Source organism: Suncus etruscus, chromosome 15 (assembly GCF_024139225.1).
Source record: "Suncus etruscus isolate mSunEtr1 chromosome 15, mSunEtr1.pri.cur, whole genome shotgun sequence".
Lineage (NCBI taxonomy): Eukaryota > Metazoa > Chordata > Mammalia > Eulipotyphla > Soricidae > Suncus > Suncus etruscus.
The window spans coordinates 67,986,629-68,001,936 of NC_064862.1; the positions used below are offsets into that span (position 1 = coordinate 67,986,629).

Consider the following 15,308-nt stretch of genomic DNA (forward strand, 5'->3'; position numbering starts at 1 on the left):
AGTGGGACTCATAAATCATCCTGGAAGTGTCTATTTCTCTTGTGACAAAGAAAGGAGTCCTTATTCTAAGTGTATCCCTCAAAATTGGAGAGACCAGAGAGAAGCATCCAAGATGCCTCACACTCCTCCGTTCAGGTAGTTTGGGTTTGATAACCGTGACTAGTGTTTTAGATGGGCTGAGGTTCAGGTCTTAAAAACTTCAGCTGATGAACTGAGTGAGCTTTTCTTTTCTACATTTAATAAGTAATTTCATATGGCTTTGGGGATGCTATAAAAGGTTTAGTTTCAGGGGCTGGTGGTACTGAGGAGTGTTCCACATGGAACAGAGGATTAGAGAAATGATTCAGGATGATATAGGTTGAGCATGAAGGGAAGGGAAAGCAGTGGGGTTGATTTTGATTTGCATATGGCTAGTATTGCTGTTTGGTCATGACTATGAGATGAAGGCAAGGGATGGGCTCATATTTTCCCTCTATGGTGATAATGATGACAATGATGATGATGAGTTATAAGGTACAAAATATGAGTGGTACTTTTGATATTTTGTAAAAGGATACTGCTCTGACTTTGTCCTAGCTTTTAGCTGTGTCCCAATTTCAAGTACACAGGAGACCTACTAGAGATGTCTGTCTTGTGGTTCTACAAAGACACAGAAGAATACTGGCTTGTTTTCTGTATTCTGGGATAGGTCACTTTCTACTTTTCAAGGCCTACTACATTCCAATCAGGAGGGAAAAGAGTAGACAAACTGTGGCCTCTTCTGTACCCCAGTATAGCCAGGATTAGGGCCAATATGCTGTAACTAACAGTGAGGCAGAGTTTTTAAGAGCAGAGATGGGTAAGAACGGAGCTTTGCCCTATTCCCAGCCTTTCTTTTCAGTAGCATCTGAGCTTAAATTTGTCGCAATCTTCTCCAACTAAGCTTGTCCTTTCTTATGCTACTCTGAGACATCCATAAATGTCTAGAGTTCTCAGAGTGTCTGGAAAAAATGGTAGTCGGTTTTAGGATGGTCTTTTTACCTGCTGGAAATATGCTAGTTCTTGAAACTTAGAAGGCAAATAAAGGTGGATGTCTGGTTTCAGACAAGGACAGTTAAGCAGGATCTGTGGCCGACCTCTCCCCAGTTGGCCTTCCAGGTGCTGGTCTTTATAGGGAGTGACTTTTCAGAGAGGCTTGAAATTTAGACCCCTTACCACTTAGAACCTGGTAACCTCTGGGCCAAAACCTTTGGATTTTGGGGCCTTTGGGACTTTTCTGAGAGGGTCATATCTTAGTCATGTGGATATTCACAGGGTCAGGAGAATCACAAATAGCCATATCTAGACTAAAGAGAACCACCTGGGGTTTCTTAGTTTGGAGAAGAGAGAGGGTATTTAAGTCTCCTGACAGCGTGCATCTTATTTTTCTTTCACCACTCAAGCTCTCTCAGCCTCTTGATTCTGAGCCAGAAAAGAGCCTGTTTGGTGGTGGTCCACACACTAGACAAATCTAATCTTTGCTGGACCCTGGAACTTTCCCAGAAGTGCATACTTACCTGAAGGCCTCTCTGGGCCTTCAATTGGAATCCTAGGCCTGGGCCTGGGACATGCGCTTGGCTTTGCTTCCAGACTCAGCCTGTGCCAGTACAAAGCTTGTCTGACTGATTGTTTCTTTAGGAGCCAATAGTTTTATTGTTGATTTTGGCATCTCCTTCAGCTCTGAGATAAGAAGAGGAAGCTGGGCCTTTGAGCATGGTAGATGGCCTTGCCAAGTGACAGTGCTGTGATTTAGGGAAGACTGCAGGACCCCCAGCATCCTGCTGATGTAAGAGTGGTGACAGACAGTCTCTGTTAGTCCATGATTCCCAGGTTCTTTACTATTTTCTAGACTGAAAATATTGAGTAATAAAGACTCATAGTTGGAAATAGAAGGAAAGGGAAGGAAACTCCCCACTATACCTTAGTATAGTGCAAAGTTTTGCAAGGTTATTTTTTTTAATAGGAAAACTGGGTCTTTGTATTGCTGAGTGACAAGAATGTTACAGAGAATGCAGGGAGGTTAAGATAAAGGTTGTTCTCTGTGGGCCCTTTTAAATGAAAATTGGGCTCTTTGCATTTCTTATTGATTGACCAGAGTGTTACAGAGAATGCAGGGGTCATACAGAGAGGTCTGGCTATTTGCCATAAGTATTGCCTATTATCTGATTCTTCAGTGAGTCTAAGATCTGTGCAGAATTTAAGATGTTGGATCTTGTTAACTTCCCTTTTATCAGAAAGAGCCCAGAAATTTGTAGGAATGTTAAAAATGTAGCACGGGCTGTTAAAAATGTAGTATGGGTGGTGAAAAATAGGACACAGCAACTGGCAAGGGGAAACTGAGACTTCCTTTTTCACTGCTGGAGCTGTTTTACCCAGAAAGGCTCACTGGGTTGCCAGTTGAATGGCTGCCCACAGTCAGGTGTGTGTAGGAGGGCTGTCCATCAAGCAGTGTGCGAGCTGCTCAGCACCTCCAGGAATTCACCTGGGCTATACCTGTCTTCATACTGCTACTAGAGTCTGCCCATGCTGCTCAGCCTCCAACTTGTCAACTTGTGCCTGTGTTTCTCCAGGCCTTGCATGAGTTTTCTGTGGCACAGGAGAGTCACCCTGTTATCATCCTGTTAAAGGAGGGGAAGTCGAAAGGAAGAGGATCTGGAATGGTTAATGAGAACAAAAGAATGTTGTTTGTGTTGTTTGGTGTAAATCCTCTGAAATCTTAAATTTCATGGCCCTGAAACAGGACCCAGTTTCAGGAGGATTCAGGAAGGCAAAGGGCAAAGAATAGAGCTTGGTGCCTAGCAAGGGGGGTTGGGTGGGTGATGGGTGGAAAAGCTGCACCCCCACCAAATTCTTGTCTTTGGTGCTTGTGTCTGGTAGGGTGGGACTAATGCAGATATGTTCAATTATTGAGGGGCTGATTGAGGTCCACTCGTCTATATGTAGGAGGCTCCAGGTACATATATAGCTATGAGAGTGGAGGTGACCTAAACCCCAAGACAACTGGCAAGCTGAGTGAATCAATACATTTTATGTGAGACTGAATTGGGGGGGGGAGGGTTGGAATCCCACCACTGTAGTATAAAATAATAAAGTGGCCCTTTGGATGGAGCTGGATAGTGATGGGATGAATGGAGGGGCCTTTCTGTGCCGTCCCAACACCATGTTTCTCCAACCCCCACCAGCTGGCGGGTCTACCGGTTCAGGGTGGCAGCAAGGAGAAAATCCACTCACAGTCAGGCTTCTTCAGGAGATAACATCTTTATTTGCCCTGGCCAACATATGTGGCTTATATCATAACCATTTACGCTGGATTCCTATTCAGCCCTGCATTGTGCCTTGTCCCTCAGAGATCTCCTCCTGCTTCCTCCTCCATCCTGCATCCATGCAAATTCCCTTTTTGCCCCTGAGGCCAAATCTTTTGTAACCTCCCCAAGACCCCTCCCAGAAATAGTAGGTAAGGTTACATGAATAATGCAGGGTGGGGTTACACACCACAACCTAACATTCATAAGACTGGTCCTACTACTGTGTGATTCCCCAAACGTCAAAGGGCTGTGCATGAGATCAGCTTTTATCTCTACCACTCTCCATGGTAGAAATAGGAAATGTCTTGTGTAATTGTAGAAGAAACTGTCTTGACACTCTGTTGAGCTGGTCCCTATACTTCAGAATAAAGGCACAGACTTATGGGAATTCCTGGAACCCTCAGTATGGAGTTTGGTGCCTCTTGGGCCAGACTAGAGGAAACTCTTCTCTGGGGTGTCCTTCTCATAGGGTTACAGAAAACAGAAGAAAATGTAGGTGGGGAAAGAAAATGAATAAATCACTATTTTGTATTACTCTAACTCAGGAGACAACTATTTACTTATTGAGCTGCTGTCCCTGGACAATAGGCCATTAGTGGCTACAGACTGTTGACATTTTATTAGCACTAACAGGTGTGGGTTTACAGATTTTGCATTTAATACCAGGACACAAACTTCTCAGCTTGTTTCGATGAAGATAAATCCTGTTGAAGACCCTCACAAAGAAGGCAAAGGGCCTGTTCTAGCCCCACAGAGTGGCAGATAGGTGGGGACAACAGTGACTATGGGGAATGGGGTCCCTCCTCCACCTGGAAAGTGTGAACTTGAACCGCTCATTTGGGTGAGTGAACAGGCAGGGATAGGTCCACCCCAGGAGCTCAAGAAGAACACTCCAGGCTGGGTAACAGCACATGCTAAAGCTGGGACTATGTGGGGTGGGAGTGAGGTGTCTGTGTGTCTGTGGGGGCCAGTTTCTCCTCTCTTGCCACCCACACCTATTTCCTTCCAGTGTCTGCATCAACTTCCAGCTGGGTGTTGGCCTGTCTGCCAGGGTGCCACACTGCTGAGCATTGTTTCTGATGCTCTCCTCCTCTTTCCTCATGATTAATTTGTTTCTGTGTTTCCTGGGTGCCAAGGGTGCTGGGCTCCTGTTTCCCTGTTTGTTCCCTGTGTTTCTAGCAGTGCACTGGGCACTATTTGTGAATGGATGGGGCAGAAGATTCTTAGAAATCTTTTTCCTTTTCTTTTTGGGAGGGGAGGGTTTCTTCCAAGTTGTGCTCAGGTAGCCTGGGCACAATTTCTGACTAGGTCTGACAACCTAGCCTGAGGGAGGACTTGGGCTTCTGGTAATGCTCAGCAGCTTCTGGTGATTTTGGGGCTACTGGTAGTAATTCCCTGTTACGTGGGATTTGTGGTGCTATTTAGATTTTCTGCACAGTCACTGTCTCCTCACCCCACTGGACAGAACCTGGTGTGGCATTCTGGAAGAGAGAGTTAGAGGTCAGGGTCTTGTGGTGATGTCAACATTTGTTCTCCTGTCCTGCCAACTTTGCACCAGCCTTGAGGGGTACTTTTCTAGTCACTGATTTTTGTGGCCATTTTTCTCACCCATTTGCAATGCCCCTGGATGCCAGGGTCCTCCCAGGCTGCCTGGCTTCAGACCTTGGTCATGTTCTCCCTAGCAGTCTTCAGCATGGCTGTCATAGGAGCACAGACCCCTAAAAGGGTGAACTGAGAGGTGATTTCAGAACCTTCAGTTTGCTAATAGTCCCTCTGGCTTGGATTCTGGGGAGTTGGTGGAACCATGACTGAAAACTAACTCATCACCACTGTATCACCCACAGATGTGCAGGTGGTAGAGAGATCCCCACCCCTTGCTTCCCAGCTCCCATTTCTGGGGTAACTTCCTAAATTGTCCCTTTCAGATTATTTTATTTAAAATTTTGAAGATCTAAAATTAGACCAGAGTGCTGCTTATATCTTTCGGATATCTGCAATTTGGTGTAATAAATGACAAATGTGTAATACAAAGAGTGCCAAGAGGCTCCCACCTCAGAAATAAGCTTCCAACTTTTCTCTTGCAATTTCTCTACATTAGCAAACGTCAACATTTATATTTCCAACTGTTAAGACATGCCAGAATGTACGGCTTAGGACTTGACCATGACTATCAGAACACTCCAACTGGGGCTCTCTGGAGAAAACACTCGTCCAGTAAGGAAAACAGCATGGACTGGATGTTTCAGACAGATGGTATTTCACATAGAGGAAGTGATCCATGAGACAGGAAGCTGAAACCACAAGAATTCACCATAGCCAAACACCTACCATGCCTAGGCACACAGAACAGATGGAATCCCCTCGCTCTAGTGGGGAGGAATGGGACTGGAACCCCGAGGGGGTCCTGGCTGAGGAGTTCTGAGAGTCAATGCAGCATGGCACAGCTGTGGCTGCTGGCACTTCTTCTGGGGGAGCCAGGCTGGCGCTGAGCTGTAGAGCAGAGAGGCAGCAGCAGAACAGGAAAGTAAGCTGGAGCCTGATCTAGCCTCCCCTGCTTTCTCCCTCCTCCCTTGCCCATCTCCCGTAGGCCCTTGGTCACACCAACAGGAAGCCAGGGGTAGGGGTGCCAGGGAGAAGACCACTTTCCTCATCCTGGCAGGTATCTGTCTCCTGAAATACTCAAACTAAGAATTCTTAGGAAATAACTAGGCTCACAAAAGTAGATTTGTAGACAGGTAAGTTTTGAGGCCAGGAAGGACTTGCGTCTAACCCCTAAGGGCCAACTGCTAAATCAACCTCAGAGACCAAAGCCCCTGTTCTGAGACACTGTGGGGAGTTGAGAAGGGGCATGAATAATGGCATATGAGGCATAGATGTCTACCAGGCTATCAGGTAGCATCCAGGTTAATAAAGGTAGAGTACTCTGAGAGGACCCCAGGCTAAGGTCCCTTTCTTCTATAATATGCTTTTCCAGATTCCAAAATGGTGGGATTGATTTTATTAATGAGAACTGGGAAAGAGACTCTGAGGGTTTGGGCAAGGTAGCAGGAATCATCCTGTAGGATTTCCTTGCAAATACTTTTTTTTTTTTTTTTTTTATTAAATGGCTCTTTGGGAGTATCTTCAATTGTATGAATGCCAAGCACACTGTTGATCCTGAAGGTGGCTTTACTTGGAGATGCCAGCAGAGGCCAGAGGACTCTGGGACTGTGAGCCTTGGAGAACATGCATCTTGGGAAATATCTGTTCTTGCCTCATCTTCCTCACTCACCCGGGTCTTTGAGGTAGGAATGTGACTCTAAACTCTTGTGGGAAGATGGACAGAAGTTGCAGAGTGTGGGGAAGGAGAGTGTGTTCTTTGATATCATTTTTTATTGCTAGTGGATTGGGGGCTCTGGGCATCTGAAGGGGTAGAAAGGAGGATTTGGGCAGGCGAGAGTGGGCTGGAGGGACCTGTTAGTGGGGAAGGGGAGGCTATTGATCTATGTGATTTTGCCAAAGTCTAAGTTGAGGCACTTAGTGCAGCTGGTCTGGATGCTTGGGTGGTCCTGTCTGTCAGCAGAAAGATCAAGGGCTCATGCCCTCCCCTCTCCATCTCTCACTGACATTGAAGCCCCTGGAGATGATCCAGCATGGTTTCTCTAGAGGGCAGAGTGCATGACCCCTGCACTGTACCACCCCAGTCACCAGGAAGACTGGGTCAAGTTTGATATTCAGATAATGGACGTGCTTTCTGAAAGCCCCTATGTGTCTCCCTCCCTCTGTTAAGAGCCTTTCTGGCTTAGTTCAACACTGTCACTTTACAAATGAGAAAAAGCTGCTCTAGTAGGGAAAGGGAAGGGGAAGGGGGTACACGCTCACTGGCAGCAGAGCAGAGCTCACAAGCCAGCCCCCCCCTTAGGTACCCCTTGATACCTGTGTCTGGTGAACTCAGTTGACTGTCTTTATTTTGTGTATTTATTAGCCAAGAATGACCTTAAAATAGCACTGAGGTGCTACTCTGTTGGCGAAAGCAGCATCACAGAAAAAAAAATCCATATCGATTGTATGAATGCCAAGCACACTAGACTAATATGACGAGGTGGCACTGAGGTCTGGCCCACAACGTGCCTTCCCAGCGAGACCAGCAACTGCAGGAGCGAGTGCCAAGGGACTGTGACCACTGGTCGCTGGAGTTGACAGTTCTCAGTGGAAACTGTTTGTAAACACAGATCCAGGCTCCTCCTGTCCCCCTGGTCTGTGTCACAACTATGTTTTATGGTCAGCTTCTTGTAAACTGCAGGTGTATGAATGACATGTGGATGACTGCAGGTCATATGTCTTTGTACACATGGGTCTGAAAAGTGGGTATGTGTGTACAGAGTCAGGTCTGTGTACGCATGTTTGCACCTATGAGGATGTGCATGCATGAGGAAACATGCATATACGAAGACATGTCTTTGTGCATCTGAGAAGATGTATACATGGCTATGCATGTGTGTGCATATGTCCAGGTGCTGGAAAAACATCATACTGTTAAAAACTAACATGCTGTTAGTAAACAGGTGAGCATAGAAAATACAAGTGTGCACGGGCACACGGGTGTGTGTAGTTACATGATAGAAGTCACCTAGTAGTTCTCTCATAAGAGGACTGCACGGCAGATATGAACCTTCCTCTTGGCCTGGCCATTGTCTGTCAGCCCTACCTCTCCAGAGGGTGCTCTTGATGTCCCTTCACCCCAAAAGCACCACCTTTCTCCCTGGATAGGGACACAGGTCACTCCTTTGGAAGAGCAGTCCACAGCCCTGTGGTTCTGATTCACACCATGGAGCCTGAGAGTCCCAGCCCTGGGCATTCCTGGCTGCACTTTTCCATGCTCAGAGCTCTGCTTCCTTGCTGAAGAGCGAGGTCTGCAGGCAGCTTTTCCAGCAGCAGCAGCAGGAGCAGCGACCAGAGCAGCAGCCACAGCAGCAGCAGCAGCAGCCGGAGCAGCACCGGCACCCTCCAAATTGGGACTCTACCCCTTTAAATCTGTTCAGTTCCCAAAAAAGAAGAGGCATCAGACCCTGTTAATTAAAGCTCGCCCTGGTCCATCATTCTGAGGAGCTGCAGTGCTCTGCTCCTTCCTGATGGCTGAGAGATTCTCCTAACTCCCAGCCATGGATCTTGGAGAATCCCCCCGAGCTCAGCAGGAGGTATGATCCTTGTTGATGGCACTGGGGCTTGTGTGCCTCTAAATCAATGATATCATTGACTGCATGGACGCTGCCTGGCCCCCCTTTCTCTTCCCCTCTCCTCTCCAATTCCCCAGCTTATGTGTAGTTGAGGCAAATGAAGTTATTGTGGGCTGGAGAGGGAGGGGAGGGGTCAGCATATTCTGGGTACTGGGGGCTCTGGAGGTAGCTCCCAATGGATTTGCTTTGACCCTGGCTGCCAAAGTAGCTTGGAAGAGCCGGGAAGCAGGTTTCTTTCTGCCTGAGCTTCTACTAACCCTTTCCTCCTGGTTGGGTCTCTGTCTCAGCTTGGAATAAAGGGGGCATAACCCTGCCTTGACTTCTTCAGTTAGTGACCTGCCACTCTGCGGGGCGAAGATGGCTGTGCGGCTTCTCCTGGGGCTGTTATTGGAAAACTCATTCCATCCAACTTTCTCTCTGTAAATTGTCCCGGCAGGAACACGGCGCTGGCTCCTGTCCTCTGGCCTCCCCTCCTTTTCTTTACTTTCCTGCTGTAGATGGAAATGTTTGCTATAGGATTTCAGGAATTTGTGACCCTTTCCCTGTGCCTTTTGAGGAAACTCACTTCTAGCCGAGTCTCAGATTCTGTTGCAAAGAGAGTTGTTTTTATTCAGGAATCTGCTCAAGTCTGGCAGAGAGAGGGAGGAGATTTATCTTCTACATTGCATTTTGTAAATGGTACTCAGACCCAGAGAACATCATTCTGCAAATCCTTCATTGATTTGTTTTCGCCCCCACAACTTCCTTCTGGGTGAGAGGCTTGTCTCCAGTCTACCCGGAGGAATGGTTTCCCTTTCAATCAGTTTGACATGACTTCACAGAAGTCCCAAAACCAGGCCCTGGCAGAGGGAGCCATTTTTTTCTTCCTGAGTTACAGTCCCCTTTGCCCAGGGCTTGGGTCCTTGTGCCTTGGCCCTCCTTGGAGAGTAGTTTGTGGAGAGCACTATTACTTTTACCCAAGGGGGAGTAAATGCTCTGGATGGTGACTATCCCCTCTCAAGTCTCCAGGGGAATTTGAACTCAAACTTAGCTCTCAGGAGTAAGTTTTCCAAGTTCCTGTCTGTGGACCCTAATTGTCTGCATAAATAGTTCAGCCCTGGGGGAAACTTCTGGGTGAGGGTGAGGAATTCAGTGGGTGCCTCACAGTATAGGTACAGAGGGACCCAGATTATCTCAGTAATCAAATCCCAGTCACCACCCTGGCAGATACACTTTGGTCAGGTGAAACCTTGTGACATCCACGGATAAAGCACTGCATGGAATTCAGAGCTGCTTTGCCCCCAAAATGCGCCTTAGTGAAACCCATCTGGAGACTGTAAGGGAAGCTCCAGGAGGGGGTTTCTGTGAAGCAGAAGGCACCAGGGTTTGTAGGAGAGGAGGCCGGAGGTAGGCACCATAGATAGGTTCTTTCTTTGGGCTAGTAGCTTTCTGTAACATCAGGCTTTGGGGTTTGTGGTGATAAGCAGGGATTGTTTCTCCCTGAACTAAGTTTCTCTTCCCACTCTTCTTCCTCTACTTGGCTTGGGTCCTGGTCAGGGGAAGGGGGTCCTCTTGTCAGGTGGGTATGACTGCAAAGACACATTCTACTTCACTACATACTGGTGGGGGACCCAGAGATTCTAGGCTTCACAAAGTGCACCCTGTGAGGTCAAGATGCCACTCACCACATGTATCACTGGCTGGCTGGTGCCTTTTACAATTAAGTTGATATATTGTTCTCTGTCAGTTTTTCTTTCCAACTTAGCAATGTGCACATGTGAGTATGTGTGTGTATGCATATACATATGTATATGTGTGTTCATGTACATATGTATGTGTGTGTGATTATTTAGTTTATTGTATGGTTGCTGGGTTCCAGCTGTAAATAGATGCCAAAGGAGGTTGTTTAGAGCTGACAACTTCTTTGAGTTTGTGGTTGGCCTTGGCACACCATTTTCCCAGGGAAGAGAGACCAGGATCTTTGGAGGAGGATGGAGAGGAGAACATTTCCCTGGAATCAGAACCCTGCCCCCCCCCAACATATTGGGATCAGGAAACTCATATCCTTGCACTTTTGTTTCTTTTTCTGTGATGCGGTAGAGATGTCAGGACTGAGGGGGACAGTTTTGTTCAAGTCTGGGTGCACATCAAGTACAGCAGTGCCCTTGCTCCTAGCTTTCCAATGAGGACAGGAGACTTCAGTTAATGAGGGCTTGTCCCTTAAGACAAGTAATAAAGTTGCTTTTAGATATCTCTACCAGTCCCTCAGCTGCCCTCTGTCACGTGCCTTCCTTAAATCAGGGTAACCTCACCCATACACTGAAACTTCAGCAGTTTGTTGAGTGAATGCATGATGGTCTATGAATTATATTTTAACCTCAATTGATTTTTCAAGACTAGGTGAGACAAAGTCTCACTAGGATTACTTAAGAGATTCAGCGAGCTAGACATCAATATATATATTTATATATAACAACATCAATATATAATAGTCTCATAACTATAATACATGTGGATAAAAATATATATAACTATGTTTCAACATCAATACATCACAACCACATAACTATAATACCTGTGGATAAAATTTTCCCTTTTTTGAGGAACGGTGAAGTATAATCTGAGTCTCCAGCACTGAGACCAATGCTAATGACCTGAATTCTAGAGCCCTTTAGAGTGTAAAAGAAACAGACTTCTTGTCACCATCACTCCCTTTTCTCATGTCCATCAAGGAACAGAGGTTTGAAGAAGGGAAGTGAAAGTGGTTGAAAGTGGTTTTTTTTTTCACACACTTGCTCTCTGTAGACCATCAGCCAGGTGTCCAGCAAAATCAGTAAGAGGATAGGTAACTATAGGGAAGTGACAGTGATTTAATGAGTGGCTATCAAAGCATGATTTTGATACTAATGCTACCTAGTAGCATAATGCTATCTAGTATTCATAAGGATGAGGGACTGGAGGTAGCCACAAAGGAATAAAAGCACTTCTGCTCTCACGCCAAGATCTAACTAGTTAACTAGTGGATGAGGTAGATGGGGCCACATGGAGTCAGGGCAAATGCATTACAGGTTCATGGTGGAGGGCTCTGCTTTAAGTGTGGTTCTCAAGGGATCACTTACTTGACTTTGTTTGCCAATGGTGTGACTCCAAATGAGTTCCCCAAGAAGTGGAAATGGAAGAGGAGGTGACACACAGAGATCAGAGATGGAAAAGCCATTTTGGGGTGGGGTGGGTAAATCTATCTGGTGATGGTATAGAAGGTGATGTGGTATAAGGAAATGCCAGTGGGTTTGTCTCCAAGGGCTTCAGTGGATGCAAAAGAGGAAACTTTAGTTGAAAGAGTCACAGAGAGATATTAAACAGAAGAGGCACTTGGACAAATCTAATTCCATTAACAGGATTGGGCATTAATTGTACACCAAGCTGTAGTCGAGGCTCTGATACAGCAGTGAACATGGAAGACTATTCATGGAACTTTCATCCAGAAGGGAAAGGAACACTTTTTAACTGCAAGGGCTACATAGCTTGTTTTAGAGAGACATCAAATAGAACAGAGACATGATGGGCAGACCCAGGGATGGGTCGGTGTGGTGGTGCCTGGGTTGGATGAAGGCAGAGGTGGGGTTGGAACAGCTTCTTGAATAAGAGCTGAGGGAGAAAGAAATTAATGCTGAGTTAAGAGCAGAGACATGACACTGAAAAATATTCTTTCTAATGACTCTATTGAGCAAAGCTTGTGGGTGTGTAGGGTGGATGCAGGAAGGCCAGCAAGAAGGTGACTGCAACGTCTGGCTGGCACAAGATGATGAGTGGCTAAGGTGACAGTGGAGGCATGGACATGGCAAGGAATCTGGACTTGTTTACTTTGGTGGGGATGGAGGCAGTGGGGTTTGCTGATGGATAGACTAGTCTGATGGGAGAAAGAGATGAGTCAAGAATGATTCAAACCCCGCTGGCCTCTGATGAGAATGACTGTGGGTGGAGCAGGTTTGGGAGAAGATCAGGAGCTTGGTGTATCTCCTGTTCACTTAAAGATGTCTGTGGAGCACCCCGGCAGAGCCGATGAGTAGGCTGTAGTTCACAGAAGAGTCTGGGCTGGATACAGCTCTGGGAGCCGGTAGCAGAGTACAGATGGTATTTAAAGTGCTAGCGGATGAGATCATCAGGACATGGATTAGGGAGGGAGAGGACTAGGGACTGAATTCGGAGGCATTACAACTATTGGCATGTTAGAGATGGAGAGACGAGTCAAAGAAATCGGAAAAGAGTTATTTTTCCTCTTCAGAACATTTTAGCGCCTTCCTATACTTCATCTCTGCTCTTGGAAGAGCAGGGTTCATGCAACCCGCTTCCCATTTTCAGCCTTTTACTTCTGGCTTCTTCCTGCCCCATGAGTGGAGGTTTATTGCATCTGAAAATGCCCTTCCTGACTCTTTAGTTCTCCTTCCTAGTTTTCTCTTACATGCAATCATTTCTTTCTTTAACTCTGTATTGCACTATCACTAAATGCTGGTTTTAAAGCGTGTTACCACTTTACTAATGCCTCTATACTTCTATTTGCATAGCTTTTGGACATTAGATTATATATATACATATATATATATAAATATATATTTCAAAATATATGATTGTAAACTAAGGGCAAAGCTGCTGTATAAATGAAAATGCAATTTAGAAGAGAATAGTAAGATTAGAAAAAACAGAATGTAGAAATGGTCAAAGGGTTACATAAGTATATGATTGAGCTATCAATCTAATCAGAACTCTCTGGTCAGAAAAAGAAAAATGGGAATTCCCTAAAAATGTACATTTATAAAACATTCTCATGTCAGACTTACCTGTGTCAATATGTAAACAAATGGGTACCCTATATGACAGTAGTCAGACCCAGACCCAGAAATGGGACTTTATTCTCACTCAGACCTCTGGGGATTGTGTCTAGTCCATAGGGTGGGGGCATAATCAAGTTTCTTTTTTTTTTCCCCGCCCCCAACATAATCACTGATTTGTGAGTTTCATTGTCCATGAAATGATCTGTTTGTTTCTAAAATTTTTTCTAAAGAATTAATTAGTGACCATAAAAAAAAAAAAAAAAAAAAAGAGGGCCTGGAGAGATAGCACAGCGGTGTTTGCCTTGCAAGCAGCCGATCCAGGACCAAAGGTGGTTGGTTCAAATCCCGGTGTCCCATATGGTCCCCTGTGCCTGCCAGGAGCTATTTCTGAGCAGACAGCCAGGAGTAACCCCTGAGCACTGCCGGGTGTGGCCCAACCCCCCCCCCAACCCCCCCCAAAGAATTATTTTCTTGTGGAATATTTAGAGGCCACTGAAAAAAATTGGGTAGAGTATAGTCTATTTCTCTAACATTTGCTCGATAGCATGTACATATATAAATGTGAGTGCAACATAACTTATAAAGGTAAAGCCAAGAATTTTAAAAAGGCAAAGAATTGTCCTGACAGTAGCAATCAGAAGCAGAACCTGGGAGAGAGAGCCCATCCCATCCAGGGGCTGCACAGAGGCTGGGATTCTGAAAGCAGGAGATATTCACGGTTTTCTTCAGCAAGGGGAGACAGACTGAGAGGGGTCCAGGGAGAAATGGGAGCTTTGAACACCCAGGAGTGGAGACTGCTATTTCAAGAAGTCTGCTCTCAAGAGGAAAGAAAGAATGGCAGGCAGAGGAAATTGCAAAACCTAAGAAGAATTTTGTTTATTTTTCAACAGAATAGGAGAAACTAAATCATAGTCTTGAAGAAATAGGTAGTTAAGCGACAGAGAATAAAGATAACACAGAGAAGAAAAGAAAATTGAAGCAGCAAGAACTTAGATGAATTTATATACTGCACCCCACATCCCCACACTCACACACATAACCCCAGTACACCCCCACTCACAGACAGAAATACCACATATACACATATATGCACCATACCACACATACAGTATCCTATGCATCCCCTACATCCTTGTCCCACCACCCCTAATTTGATTTTTCTCTCTTTTCTTGGTTTCTTGATCTCTCTCGTCATTCTTCTTCCTTCAGAAGCTGAACTGGAAACCACAACCTTTTAGGGGAGACCCTAGGCTAAGCTCCACTCAGGCCTCTTGTGAACGAGGGGGTCTGGGAGGTATCTAATGAGGTTGATTTTAACCACTGGTTCTGAAGCTTAGCTCATGTACAGTCATGTTTGCAAACAGACAAGCAGAGTCAGACCTCAGATCTCTGACCTGAAGATCATCTGTTTCCTCCAGAGGGTTTTCCAGAATCCTTCCTTTCAGGCTTCCAAATTGGAAACCGTCTCAAATTTCAAAACTGTCAGGAGTTGGAGCCGGAGTGGTGGTGCAGGGCGCAAGGCATCTGCCTTGCACGTGCCAGCCTAGGACAGACCTTGGTTTGATCCCTCGGTGTCCCATATGGTTCCCCAAACCAGGAGCAATCTCTGAGCACATAGCCAGGAGTAACCCCTGAGCATCACCGGGGTGCGATCTCAAAAAAAAAAAACAAAACAAAACAAAACAAAACTGTCAGGAGTGATTGAGACACAGATCCCACCCACCCCCTCCTATTACAAGGGGTGGGGCAAAGAAGGGCCTTCTCAGACACCTCTGGGTGGTGGCTACCTGCAGGGGGGTGCATTTTGAGAGCTCAGTGGGGAAGTGCTAGTTAGGGCAGGCAGGAGAAAGATAGCAGGCATGGGAAAAGGGACAAAAGCAAGGCACAGCAGGAGCATTCCTTTGGTTCTCAGGTAAGCCTGGCAGTGGGGTGACCGCTGCCAGGGCAACACTCCCTTC

The 15,308-nt window shown here is 46.0% G+C and overlaps 1 protein-coding gene across 2 annotated transcripts in view; it reads left to right on the forward strand.

Moving 5' to 3' along the window:
- The first annotated feature begins 8,290 nt into the window (after positions 1 to 8,290).
- Positions 8,291 to 15,308, forward strand: part of CALN1 (calneuron 1) — a 524,903-nt gene continuing 517,885 nt past the window's right edge. The window contains exon 1 of one of the 2 annotated variants that reach the window (XM_049789559.1): positions 8,291 to 8,500. The gene's annotated coding sequence lies outside the window, so the exon portion shown is untranslated. The remainder of the gene's footprint in view (positions 8,501 to 15,308) is intronic. The other variant, XM_049789555.1, reaches the window with a different exon arrangement.